This window comes from Lepus europaeus, chromosome 2 (genome assembly GCF_033115175.1).
Source record: "Lepus europaeus isolate LE1 chromosome 2, mLepTim1.pri, whole genome shotgun sequence".
Lineage (NCBI taxonomy): Eukaryota > Metazoa > Chordata > Mammalia > Lagomorpha > Leporidae > Lepus > Lepus europaeus.
Window position 1 is genome coordinate 20,958,703 of NC_084828.1, and position 12,685 is coordinate 20,971,387.

General features: G+C 37.1%; 1 pseudogene; it reads right to left on the minus strand.

The window, feature by feature from the left end:
• Window positions 1–6,809: 6,809 nt before the first annotated feature.
• On the minus strand, window positions 6,810–7,334 carry LOC133750495 (large ribosomal subunit protein uL6-like; annotated as a pseudogene).
• Window positions 7,335–12,685: the final 5,351 nt, after the last annotated feature.

The following is a 12,685-nucleotide window of genomic DNA, read 5'->3' on the forward strand; positions in this document are numbered from 1 at the left end:
TTGATCAAATATAAGTTGGCTATAGATGTTTGGGTTGATTTCTGGTGCTTCTATTCGGTTCCATTGGTCTATCCATCTGTTTCTGTACCACTACCATGCTGTTTTGATGATAATTGCCCTGTAGTATGTCCTGAAATCTGGTATTGTGATGCCTCCAGCTTTGTTTTTGTTGTACAAGATTGATTTAGTTATTCAAGGTCTCCTGTGCCTCCCTTTGAGTTTCAGTATCATTTTTTTCCAGGTCTGAGTAGATTGTCTTTGGTAATTTGATTGGTATCACATTGAATCAATAAATTGCTTTTAATGATATATTTTCTTCCAATCCATGAGCATGGAAAATTTTTCCATTTCTTGGTATCCTCTTCTATTTCTTTCTTTAAGATTTTGTAATTCTCAGTGTAGAGATCTTTAACGTCCTTGGTTAAGTTCTTCAGGGTTAAGAGTGTGCCAAAAGTGACACACCCAGGTTTGGCGTGGTGAATTCTCTCTCTCTCTCTCTCTCTCTTTCTCTCTCTGTCTCTCTCTCTATTAAGAAGGGAAGTAATTCTGCTCAGCTGAGCTCTTCTCCTTGATGGCATTCAGTGCCTGAGCACCAGCCCCTGTGGATATAATATTCATCTGCTCTGTCTCAAGGACCACACAAAGGATCTGTGCAGACCTCAGTGTAAGCTCAGATTCCCCTGCAATGTCTTCCACTGCATTGCCAAGGTTACCGAGCTGGTGGTGTCTCCCACTAAGACTGCTCACGTCTCAGCCACCCTCCGTTTTTTTTTTTTTTCCACAGTCCAAGTTTATAAGCTCCACACATTCTTTAGTTCTTAACCTCCGGTTATTTCTCCTCACCAGAGTCAGGTTTGTCTACTTGGCTGAAGGCAGGCACCGCCCTGAGCTGGCATAGCTGTTACATATGTCCAAAATGGTGCCTGCTGCATTGTTTTCCCCGTCTTTGTTATGTGAGTGGAGAGAGAGAATCATGTTTGTACCATTCCCTTTTATTTTTTTTTCTCCCCTCTTGTTAGGCTGGTGAACTTTCCTTCATGGGGATTCAAGCCTCATTCCCTCTAGGCTCTTTCTGCCACTTTTCCGCCAGTGTCTCAGGCTACTGCGGTTTCACCTCACCACCCTTTCCAGCGCTGCTGCATAGACTTGGTGGCTGGGGTCCCGATCCTTGGGCACCCATGCCCTCCACATAGTTCCACCATGTCCCACTAGTTCCAGAAGAGTTTCCTCTGCAGTTTTTTCCCTAACTCTTCCCTGAGACTACAGTATCTCCACTTTTATTAAACTATCTTTTCCTGGACTATCAGTGAGCTTCCTCCCTATTCTGACATCTTGGAGCTCCTCAGGGTGATTTCTTAACCATGTGCCGACCATCCATCTTCATGAGGAGCCTGAAGAAAGTGTAAATGAGGCCAGAAGGCTACAGCTGAGACTCAGATCAAACACTTTTTAAAAATGATTAGGAACTAAAGCTATGGGTAAATCAAATCAGTATCCAAATGATAACCTAAATAAATAACAGAGATATCAGCAAAAGTATAAATCATTTAATAACATAAATAAGCCAATGGAATATAATCTATTCATTTTGAGTGTCATAAAGGCAAAAAAAGGGAGAAATATTGTGTCACAGAAGTCAAAGAGAAGGAGCATCTCAACATCAAAGTGGCAGGCACAATATCAGATATTGAGAGATTGAGAATATGCATGCAGATATGAACACACATGCATGTACACATGCACTCTGTGCCACACTCACAGGGATTAAGTCTTAAGTTTTGTGCACTTTAAAGCAAGCATCTTAAATGTATTGAAATGGAAGTCAAATGTAAATGCAATTGAAAATGGAAAAGTGGATGCAGAGAGAGTAAAATAAAATTTTGAGAAATCTATGGGCAAAAATTAGAGAGGGTTAAGGGTTTGAAAGGGTGTATCTAGGGCAGACAGATAAGCAGTTTCATGCTCTTTTGAAGAAAATAGTAGACAGGAAGATTAAGGATGGGAAGCGTGTTTGAAGGTGCCATTTAAGAAGTAGGAAAATAATGGAACATTAAAGAAACATGGAGGATAAAGGTTAATGTATTCATTATTAGGTGGCAGTTCCAGAGGGCATTGAGAATAGGAAAATTACAGATAAGGCCTTGGGAGAGTATGTAATGCATTTGTTGATGAATAGAGCGCAATGACAGAGATCTGAATTTGGAAAAGGATGGAGAAAGGGATATTTATTTATATGGTTATTTTTATCTAAGTATGTTTGAAAAAGACAGGAGGCTGGGAAACAGATACAGACATGGTAGACATGTGACACTGCTGAGTAGTGTACCTAAAAGTTTTGTTTTTAAAAAGTCTCAAATCTTAATGGGGCTGTCAATGTGAAACCATAAGGCTGAATCAAGCAGCTAAATGCTGGAATGCAAGAGAGTTGAAAGGCAGCTGGAAAATCTGCATTAATATTAATAACCAATCCTTCTTGAGAATTACTAAATGGCAGGCACTCTTCTAAGCATACTGCATGGCTTAATTAATTTATTATTCATATGCGATAGGAGCTTCTAATATCTCCATTACGTTGTTAAAGACCGAATTTAAGCAACTTGGCCAAGACTTTGTAACTTATAAATGGTGAATTCAGGCATAGAACACAGACTTCTGACTCTAGCAATCAGAATTTTGATTCACATCATGATTTTGTCTCCCATATTAGTGCATGAAATTAACTACTAAATGACACAGAGTTTACTTTCTATTTGGCAACTATCTTTAGGCTTTACATTTTAGTAGACAGATAATACTGACATATATTTGTGTGGTAAAATGTAACATTTTGATACATATACATACATTGTGGAGTGTTCAAAGGCTAACCAATAGATTCATTACCTCACTCCACTATTATATCTTTGTGGTGAGACCATTTAAAATCCACTTTTGAGCAAATTGAAATGTGCAAATGAATTATTTTTTATTCTTACAAGATTTGTTTTTTTTTCTCAATTGTTAATAATACTTACATATAGTAATTGGATATAATGTGAGGAGTTGATCTGTGCCTATGATGGAACTTCAAACATTCATGAAAAATGGAATTAAATGGTAAGTTCATTTTGAAAACCATGCATGGTTATTATCACACTATACATTCTCTCATGAGCTTAAAATATTTATTTATTTATTTTAATTTATTTGGAGGTTAGAGAGACAGAGAGAATGATAGTGAGAGCAGGACAGAGAAAGAAAAAGAGAGAGTGGGAGTGGGAGAGGGAGAGAGGGAGAGAGAGAGAGAGGGAGAGAGAGAGAGGGAGAGAGAGAGAGAGAGAGATCTTCCATCTGCTGGTTCACTCCCCAAATGCCCAGAATAGGCAGGGCAGGACCGGGAACTCAATTTGTGTCTCCTATGTGAGTGGCGGGAACCAATTTATTTGAGATGTCCTCTGCTATCTCCTAGGATGCCTGTAAATGGAAAGCTGGATTGAAGAGGAGGGAGGACTTTAACCCAGATGCTGAATATGGGATACAGGAGTCTTAACCACCACACAAAATGCTTGCCCACCCATGAATGTTTTGCAGACTCTTTGTACTTTAAAGAAAGATTAATCAAGCTAATTAGCAGATATAGGTGGCTTTTCAGGGGAATTTAGGGCTCTCAAAGAGCAGATATCACTGTGATGGCGATAAGCTTGGCCATACCCTTTTCAACAACAAAGGCCATACGTTTTCTGCAATGCAGTGACATTCACATATGTTGTTTTCTGCTTCCACATGGCCTTTTTTCAGCCTCTTATTAGCTTTTGTAATAGGGTGGGGATTATTCCCATGAGTTTGTTTTTATAACCATCCCATTCCTTACAAGAATGCGATAGAAATTAGAAAAGGTCATTGAAAGGATCAATGGTTGTTTCTGTTATTTATTGATGTATAACAGAGCACATTAACATTTAGTGCCATAAAACAGCAAGCATTTATTATTCCTGATGGTTACGCAGTTGGGAAGTGACTGGATTTCCTTTTGTGATAGGTGATAATGGGTACTCCTATCCACTGCACCACAATCAGTATCATAATATAAACAATTTAAAACCAGGTATTGGAAAACCTGTATAATATCTAGTCTGTGTTGGCATATTTTGTGTTACAGTCCTGTTTGGAATGCTTGACACGTATTAGTTTACCTATGATGTTGGTACTATTTTTGTCTCCATGTTGCAGTCGGGGTCCCTGAGATACAGAGATTACCAGATGCTTGAAAGTCCAAGCAGCTCACTGTTGTTAGGGAGGGATCTAGGAAACCCTGTGTCACCCAGTGGTGCCCCCATGAGGGCATCTCCTGGGAGGTTGTGGGCGGGGTGCCTGCACCTGGCTGCTGGGAATCAGTGCAGCCCTGACACCAGCTTCTCTTCTCTCTGAGGCAGAGGATGTGGCATAGCCAGTTCACTTCAGATTTTAAGTCAAGAATCCTCTAACCGATCCTTCTGGCATTTCTTCTCTGAGACTGAAACAAAGCTTCATCCTACAGGAGCTCAGGGCCTTTGGTAAAGACATTTTAGTCTGTTTTTGTTTAAGACAAAGAAAAAGATTTGATCTTAAGTGATTTTGTTTACTTTATTAGAAGTTATATCATATTGTTTCTCTCACCCCACTTTTCAACCTGCAAAACAGGGAAGAAGAAAAATGTAACAGTGATGTTCTTGGGGACACCCATGTCCCAGGAGCTCATACCCTGCACCCTGGTACAGAAACCTGAGCTGAACATCAAGTGAACTGCCTGCCCTCCTGCAAAGCACCATGGGCCTCTGGAAAGTGCAAACAACTCCATGTGTAAAATTAGCACTGTGAGAAAATCAAATGGTAAAAAATACAGAAAAAAATTCATTCTTAAAGCGTATAGACACAGGTTCACACGAGGCTGGACTTGAAAAAGATACTCCTTTTTAGAAACTGGTTGCATTTCTTTACTGTCTAAAAGACTGTAGCCTTGACTGTTCCTAATTTTTCTTAACCGTTTTATAACATGGCTGTAGGAAGAGAGTCTAATAATCTGTGATTCATTTAAAAACAGTTCTTGAATGTCTATTTTATGAGATGATTGTACTGTATCAAAGGATTTGAAGATGAGATCTCAACCATCATGGGATTTGCAAAAGTGATGCTCTAGGATAAAGAAGAAATTCCAAAACCAAAGAAGGTACTATCGTACAGGAACCCACCTTTTTGGTGGAAAGCCAAGTTGGAGAGCTGCCATCTAGGACCAAGTTGTCAAAGGAGTGTGGAGAGGGAGTGTCTGAACAAAAGCTAAAGTGGAGAAATAATTGGGTCATTTTCCCATGTGCTTATTAAAAGGAGTCAGTCTTGGACTACCAGATACCCAAGCCTGAATTCAGCTGTAAGAGTGGTTTGAACATATCTCCTAAAAGTTCATGTGTTGCATGCTTGGTCCCTTATGCAATGGAGTTGGGAGTTTGGGCTTGAAGAGAGATTAGATTACAAGTGTTCTGCTCTCATAAATGGATTGATGTTTTTACTGAAGAAGTGGATTAATGGTTGGGATGGGAAAGGTAGCTTTGATACAAATGCATGCTCAATATTTGGTCTCTTTCTCTCTTTCTCTCTCTCTCTCTCTCTCTCTCTCTCTCTCTCTCTCTCTCTCTCTCCCTGCATCTTTTGCTCCCTCTTCTTATTCCTCTCCCTTTCCTCTTTATATGATGACAGATGACAGCCACTATGTCATGATATGTAGCAAGAAAGACTTCATCAAATGCTAGCATCTTAATGTTGGACTTATCAGCTTCTGGAACTGTGAGAAATAAGTTTCTTTCCTTTATAAGTTACCCAGGTATTCTCTTTTAACAGCAGAGAACAGACTAAGATGGAGAGTGTGCAATAAGCAGAAAAGATATGCCTGGTTGCAATAGTGAAAATCAACTGGAGAAATGCCAAAATCAAGAGTAAACAAATCAAAGTAGTTGTTTGTTGAACATTTATGTTTAAACAAACCAAAGCAGAATCTGATACATGATCACCCCTGAGCCTTTCTTCAAAGACTCAGTATATCTGGACTCTTTCGTTATGTATTCTGTGATGGATCCCTTGTAGTCCAGGACTATCAGTGTTATCCTTTCATAAATTGGCTTTACAGACAAATCAATGGTCTGAACTAATTTAGAAAATATTGAAAGCAGCAGTGGAGAAGCAATATTCTGGAGTTTCAAAGAGAAAAATGGAGCATCCCATTTGCTATCTAGGCCCATAACCTAGGATGAATAAGCGTGGTCATTGTTGTTATGATGGACACGGATGTGTCAACTAAAGTAAGTGTAGAAAAGGTAAATTTCAATAAAAGGCCCTTGAGGTTTATTTCTAATCAAGAGATCTTTACTGTATTATTAGAATGCCACAAATCACACTTATAATTAGGGCTCTTGTTTATGTAGCCAGACAAATTTTAGAACTTAGATATATGGCCGGCGCCGTGGCTCAACAGGCTAATCCTCCGCCTTGCGGCGCCGGCACACCAGGTTCTAGTCCTGGTCGGGACTCCGGATTCTGTCCTGGTTGCCCCTCTTCCAGGCCAGCTCTCTGCTGTGGCCAGGGAGTGCAGTGGAGGATGGCCCAAGTGCTTGGGCCCTGCACCCCATGGGAAACCAGGAGAAGCACCTGGCTCCTGCCATCGGATCAGCACGGTGCGCCGGCTGCAGCGCGCCTACCGCGGCGGCCATTGGAGGGTGAACCAATGGCAAAGGAAGACCTTTCTCTCTGTCTCTCTCTCTCACTGTCCACTCTGCCTGTCAAAAAAAAAAAAAAAAAAGAACTTAGATATGATCCAAAATTTTTCTAATATCCTTGTTTTTAACTATTGCTGCTTGTTAAATTGAAGCAGATGAATTTGAACCAACTTAAATGTCATTTCTTTCCAGGACTAATCCAACTTTCTGTGCTTCAGATACTGAACAAGCAACACTTGGCTTCAGCTGCACCCTTCAGATAAGGTTTTTACCTAAGAAATTTAGGATACAAAAACAGACCCATTCTCTGAATAGCCACATTGATGGGGAGGTGAGCCCTCACAGACCTCATTTTGTAACAGGAACCTACTGTAACCCCTTTGGTCATATTCTGTATGTGACCACAGATAGTATGAACAGTTTCCACTTCCTCTCTGTATCCCTACCATTTTTAACCCAGAACCTCTCCTTTTTCTCTCCAAGGAGGCTGAGATCTATAATGATGTGGCTGAAGTCCCTCCGCAGAGTTGCTCTTGGAACTGTGCATCCCTTCAAAGTGATGCTGACATTCTCTGGAATGTCATCAGCCCGTTTGCTGAGAATAAGCTGCATTCTCCTGGTAGAGTCTGTGAGGCTTTAACTGAGTGTTTAGGACACCCTCTGTACTTACTCATTTCTATTAGAACCATTGTTCCTGGATTACCTTCTGTCAGTGATGGAGACAGCCTTTGACACTCTGCAAAGACCCTTGTTTCAAGTATAGTCCTGGAATCTAAATGGTTATTTTGGGGCTCACACCAACAACTTATAGAGTCTTTGAATATCCACAATAATCCTCATGAAACTCACTACATGTGACATTAGACTGAGGAATTGGCGAAGGACCATGCCAAACTTCACCATTTAGTAACCACTATTTGGAGAATAGAGGTGCTTGTTCTAAACAAGATGTAAGAAAGGGAGGTAGTATCTTTTTCATGAACTTCTGTGATTAGAATCTCATGAAATGAGTGGTGACAGATCAAGTTCAAATCAGTGGCATGGAATTTGAAATGTAATTCTACTTCAATCTTCCTTATGAAGAGTGTAAGATAAGATTTATCTGCATAAAACAAAAGCCACAGCTTCATTTCATTTTCTTTAGTTTGTTGCTTCTTGAAGCTAGTTTTACAAAATTTTGTTGGGAAAAACACAGAAATTCATTATATATTAAAAGAATTTTGCAGGTGGGAGGGAAGTTATGGGGGGGAAGCCATTGTAATGCATAAGCTGTACTTTGGAAATTTATATTTATTAAATAAAAGTTAAAAAAGAGTTAAGTTATAAAATTAATTTATTCAAATATTTTAAGAAAGTGGAATAGTATAGTGATGGGCGTATCTTGTTCTCCATATTAATTTCTTCTCAAAATTGGTATAGTCTCTGACTCTAATTTCTAAATATCACTCCTAGTTTGGGGACAATTATTCAGTTGATTTTTGGAATGCAGACAATCCTTGATGGATGTGATGTGCCATGAAATTTAGACATTTGCATAGATATTTACAAATTTTCATGGGTCATATTGACTAATTGGAAACCAAGGATTTATTATCCTAAGGAAAATTTATAATGTGATATAAGCTTGTAACAGGTGATGAGGTTGATGTGTTTATGTGTATGTGTGTGTATGTGCAGCTGTGCAGCTTATAACTATACTTGGAGATTGTTTTAGGAAAGAAACACACGCTAAGAGATTTCAGATAAAAGCACAAATTTTGCTGGCAGAATTTGTGTTAAGTGAGAAGCAAAGAAATCAATTTGGTTGGTACAATTTTACATCATTTCATTTATTCCTTGATGTATAATTGCTCTTTAGTGGTTTAGAGTCATTTACAACTCTTAATCTTCCTATATGTAACATGTTTCTGCAGAAATTTAAAAAAAGGAGAAATGAATAACGTGTTGTACTCTTAACCCCTTTCTGTGTTTTGTTATTTGTAAACACGTAGAAAGAATTGATTTTCAGAAATTTGATTGATTGCCTGACTCTATTTTGAATAAATGTGGGGCAATCTATATCACAGAAGAAAAGGCAACTCTGTCTTCTATTTGGAAGCAATCCAACTCTTAAAACCTGGGTATTCTTAGTGTTCAAATAATCAAAGTTAAATTTCTTTCAGTACCCTGACTTGATAGACTTTTCAGTGTGTCTTTTGATGAACTTTCTGGCTGATTGATTGATGGATCTGCAATAATTGATTGAAGGTGTCTGCAATAAAAGAACCATGCTGTGTATTTTGTGAATGGATTCAGCTGTTGGTCTTTTTATATGTTGTTTTTAAGAGAACTGTGAAGCAATAGTCATTGGAATTTCAAGGTTCTACTTCAGATTCGTCATTCTTTTAAAGAACTACAATATAAAATTGCAATGTAAGATACATTTCTGGAAAAAGCACATTAATATTGTAAAAAGCATGACATAAAATTGAACTGTAGCATAAATAATTTATAAATGAAGAATATCCAGTGCCTTAACTTTCTAAAATGAAATAACAAAAGAGGTACTCAATACTGCTGTCTTATCCAAAGTTTTTCTGAAGGAATGGATGGAGATCCTCTTTATTTGTGATCCCTATATATTTGGTAAGTTATTTTTAATTCCTCAACCAAACTCCCTGTAACTCTGAAATGAGGATCTTGAGTTCAAATCTGGCTTCTATATTTTATTGCTGTAGGATCTCAAACATTTTCATTGCTATAGGAACTTGAACAAGTTTATATATCTACCGTGAGTTCCATTTATTCTTCTCTGTAACTGAGATCATATTAGTGCTTATGGTTATAATGATGATGACAGGTCTTGCTAAACACCTATCAGTTTTATAATTTTTTATTCTCAATAATTCTAACAGTGAATTGTGGTTCATATTTATGAATTGTTAGTCAAGTGGGGATGTTTACAATATATTAGAATTCCAGAATGCTCATTCTTCTTCCTGAATATTACTCCAAGGACCATTGTGACCAGATAATAAAGATTGTGGCATTTCACTAATTTCCACCAGTTATTATCTGCTAAATGTAAATACTTTTGGAAGATATACAAATAGATGAGATTGCTTGTTTAAATCTCCATCAAACAGAAAGGTTATTTAGCATGTAGGCATCTTTGATCTACCTTGTGCATAGATGTTTGTATAGAGTGCTGGTAAATGCATCGGTGTAAAACAGTCAAGAGAACTGATGTGAAAGGAGGCTGTATGTGCACACCTTTCAAAGGCAATTGGTGCACCATCAAAAATAGAAGCTAAGACAAAGACCGACTCTTGAATTTCACTGACATTTAGGGAGAAGGTGGAGGTGGTAGGCTTTTCTTGGCCCAGTGCCTTGCGAGTTTGGGGACTTAAGAGATCTGCTGGAGAGTAGTGGATTGCCCAAAGATAGCCCTGTTTGTAAATGACATGGATTTACAAATTGGTTTAAAAATGAAGGTGCGAAACTGTATCAGGGAATGAGAGTTGTAGGATAAGTTTTCTTGAAAGAATTACAGATAAATTAAAAGCAGAGGGAAACATTTCTAAAGATTTAATACACCATGATTTTGAAATTCATTCTTCTAGTATTGTGAATTTTACCTTCATAGAATTTTTGAATTTTTATAATGCTTAGGAAACTGAAAAAGACTTTAAAGAAAGATTAAGTTACACTAAAAAAGATAGACTTAAACACTTAGTAAGACACTTGAACAAAATTTATAGTATGTCCAACTTTTTCCATTGTTGCTTTTGATAGTTGAAATAAACAGTATAAACAATGGGAGTTGCTGTGGTTAGAGGAAAGGTAGCTCTGAAGCCTGGCAGCCATTGGTGGGCTGTAGGATGATGGACTTAGGGAAGTTGAATACTAACCTATGAGTCTAGATACGTAACCTTGGACAAGATGCTCAATTTTTATTTCCTCTAGGATTGTGGATCTGAAAGGTGACTTGAGAATTGTAAAAATGTGTAGAACAGTTGGCAAAGTGATTGCGTGCTTGGCATTTCAACAGACTTTCAAGAAAGAATAAAAATTTCTGTTTCTCTTAACCATTGAGATTACTGTATCTAATAGTGACCTATAGGTAACTGCTTTAAGCACATATTTTTTGAAGAATTATGTAACCTTACACTCTGAGTTAGGCCTCCCATTCTTTCATGGCAGGAGCTGAATCTTTCCCCTTGGTTACTAAACACTCAGTAGAGAGTCTGCCTCTTAGGAATCATCCAATCAATATTGGCTCTGTGTTACACTCTGCTGATCAACCTTGGTAATCACAGAGGTTTCTAGAAAATAGTAAATCCAGTTCTGTGAAGAAGAGAGGAGCTCCAACCATAATTGCTTTCCCATGGTGGAGGAAATTTGTCTTAAGTCAGGTTTTTGTATTTTATTTAATAACAGTGGATCTTTGATTTTTCTAGACAAAACTTGCTTAATTGTTATTTTGCAAAAGACATTTTAAAATAATATATATTTTTCTGGTATAATCCTGTGATAAGTAGTAAGCAAAACACAATGAAAGGAAGGATTTCTTTCTGGAATTATTTTTAGTGCTGTAGACTGTTAAATATTACATAGTTCATTCTCCTAGCTGTAGTAAAGCAACTATGAGATCTGGCTATCATTCCTTTGTTAAATATTTATAAGCTATGGAGAATAGTAATGTGGTTATAATGCCAACTAACTTGGCAAAACATTCATAAATTATGATTAGCAATTTAAATGATCTTGAAAATTGAACTCATTTTCAGATCTAAGTGGGACAAAGTCCAACAAGCTAATTTGTATTTCTTTGGTAAAAACTGATCAAAATTACAATGAGAAAAAAATTTAAAAAACTGAGCCACAAAATACAGAATTACTAATGTCTTCAACACCGTGGTATTGTGGGTCATTTGTTTTACTGTCCAACAGTTCCTTATACATTAGCAGAATATTTATCAGGACACTTCAGGAGTGACAGTGACCTCTGCTGAATTTATTAACTTCTTAAACTTTGTAAATAGCATAGAGAGGATTGCGTAGTGTCTTGAAATTTTATGTCTTTTTTCTAGTTGCTCCATTACTCCTTCAGTTATGGACAAAGTTCCAAGAAAAAGTGCTGGATATGTAATATGGATGTGTGCAGTACCCTGAACTTGCACAGCAAATTGAGGCATTTTTAAAAATGTATTTCTTACATAATGCCATTTAATCAAGAGGAGATTTGTTTATTGAATGGAAAATATTTTTTCCTTGTCTCTGAAAAGATGGTTAAAAAGCAAATTTGTCAGTCTCCTGAAGCCATAATATGATATTTTCTAGCCTTGTGGATAGTTCTGTGCTCAGGAAATATAATACCTTTTAAAGAATTATATATATTATATAAAATATATATTATTTAATATAAATATATTTATATAGTTTATATAATATATAAACATATATAAAATATATAATATAACATAATATTATATTATAAAGTATATATAATATATTATATATATACTTTTTCAAGTTCTATTGGTGAAGACTCCACTTGGGACAACCACATCCCATATCAGAATGCAGGCATTTGAGTCGCCACTCTAATTCCAATTCTAATTTCCTACTACTAGGTAAGCTGAGAGGCAGAAGCTGATGGCTCAAGTACTTCGTTCCTCGCCACACAAGTGGGAGGCCTGTATTGAGTTCTGAGATCCTTATTTGGACCTAGTCCAGCCCTGGCCATTGTAGGCATTTGGAGAGTGAATCAGTGGATAGGAGATCTCTGTTTCTGTTTGTGTACCTCTCTACCTTTCAAATAAAATAAATAATCACTGTGTATCTCTCCAATTTTCAAAAAAAATAAATAAACATTATAAATATATGAAATAATTAAAAATTAGTGTAAGATCTTCTTTGTTAGGAATTAAAAACACAAATCACCATGAAGGAAAATGCAATAATTAATGATAAGATAAAGC